Raw genomic sequence first — 1877 nt, forward strand, 5'->3', positions numbered from 1 at the left:
AGAATAAGACTTTTTGGATTAATTCTATCACATTTTTTTAATGATTTTTGTTTTCTCCTACCCATTTCAACATCCTGATTGCATACACGTCTATCTGCGTCCTTTCTTTTTCGACATTTGTGAGGAAAAGTTTTTACGTTTTTGACGTGTCTGTTCCTGATGTTTTTGGAAGGCCTGTTTCTTTGCTTTTGCGTTTCTACTTTTCATAATCTGTTCGGGGCGTTTGCGTTCCTGTTTAGGGCGCTTGAATTTACCATTCTTTGAGCTATCTTTGGAGCCTTCTTGACCCTGTGTGTGCCCTGTTCAACGATACAAAGTAGAAATATCATATGAAAAAATGTGATTCTAAAATGACAAAATACAGACTGAAAACCTTACTTTAAAATCTCTATAAATATTGGATTTGCAGTAATAAGATTAGCAGGTTTATTTATACATTGTAGTTTGCATGGTGGTCTTATCAAATTCAAAATTTCTTTGTTTATCAATTACCGTTAATTTTCCAAAGCCTGTGCCCATGTTAGCATACAGGTAATTTTTCACTTTTGATTTAATTATTAGTAATTTTCAATGATTTCATAACGTATGGACCTTGATTATACATGTACTTCAAATTTGAGAAAAATCAAACTAAAAAAAAAATTGATTCAGGAATAGAATACTTATAGTGCTGCTATTTATAGTATCTACACACCTAGACCCTAGGTCGAGACGTTCGATTTAAGCCATTGTTGTTTCATTTATCTGACAAGAACTTCTAAACAATTTCTTCAGGTTGGTAAGTAGAGATTGTAAATAGGTTCATATAGCACAGCCAGTTTGGTACGATGTGTCTTCTGTTCCATTCTTTAGACAAAATAATGTATGTACGAAACATCACACAGAAGCATGTCACTGGTTGTGCTATATAAATCTGTATACTATCTTGGACATGGTTGAAAAATCGAAAACAAAATTTTAAGAAAATCAATTCCTCTTTTTCCACTTTCTCTGCTGTACTGGAGGTCAAGGTAGTAATTGTAGAAACCTGAGGCTTGTTTGTTTGTGGTTTGTCAGTTTTTGAAATATAACATTTAATGTTTTTGCAAATGTTTATGCAGGCCTTGAAAGGCTTTTTCAAGGCTCGTCTGAAAGCAGCATCATATTACTAGGGCCAACCATAATTCATAGATGAACAACTCTGGTCCAATCGTTTGGATTGTGATAAACCAAAAACGGCCAAGGTTTCTAGAAGCACTTTTTTCCTGTCATTAAACATACATTTCCTGCCCTTGCCTCCAAGGACCTTGATATAACCTCTGTCCTCTCTGTCGCCCTCATTGTTATCACTGTCGGCCTCTGCCTCATCCACCTTGTTTTTGTTCTGCCATTCCTTATAAGTACGAAGTGTTAAGGGCGATAACAGATCTTAAACCAAACAGCATACTGACCCTGAATCAAATGTACAGTGACGTGCCGCAAGTCTTTCACGTTATGTCATTTTTCCGTTTGGTTCCATGTTAATTTACGTTTTGGAAAGTTAATTTTTTCTTGGCTTTGTTTTTGGTCAAATATAGATGAAATTCAACTCATAGCTACTGTATTTTACTATCTAGCGCAGTCTAACAATCTTGAAATCCAAGGCTTTCGCTCTCCTCTGCACTCCTTGAATGCGTCTTGACAAAATTGAAGGGTCACGGAAAGCTATTTGACCGGTTTCAGGTAAAAAGCCTGTCAATTGCTAGTTACACCTGTCCTTTGAAGATTACAGAGGAGCGACACCCGACCTCAAAACTGGTCAATTTTACCGTGACCCTGTCATTCTTTTGTTGTACATCGAAGGACCAAACCAATCTACCTGTATCTTCCACAAGGTGGTGCTTACAGAGCCTTCGATT

At 36.5% G+C, this 1877-nt stretch overlaps 1 long non-coding RNA gene across 1 annotated transcript; it reads right to left on the reverse strand.

Moving 5' to 3' along the window:
* Positions 1-18: 18 nt before the first annotated feature.
* LOC110444116 lies at positions 19-1414 on the reverse strand. Its single transcript, XR_002462202.1, has 2 exons — positions 1261-1414; positions 19-299 (listed from the first exon to the last, which is right to left on the reverse strand). It is a non-coding gene; the product is annotated as an uncharacterized LOC110444116 (long non-coding RNA).
* Positions 1415-1877: the final 463 nt, after the last annotated feature.

Source organism: Mizuhopecten yessoensis, unplaced genomic scaffold (assembly GCF_002113885.1).
Source record: "Mizuhopecten yessoensis strain PY_sf001 unplaced genomic scaffold, ASM211388v2 hete_36024056, whole genome shotgun sequence".
In the NCBI taxonomy this organism is placed as follows: Eukaryota; Metazoa; Mollusca; class Bivalvia; order Pectinida; family Pectinidae; genus Mizuhopecten; species Mizuhopecten yessoensis.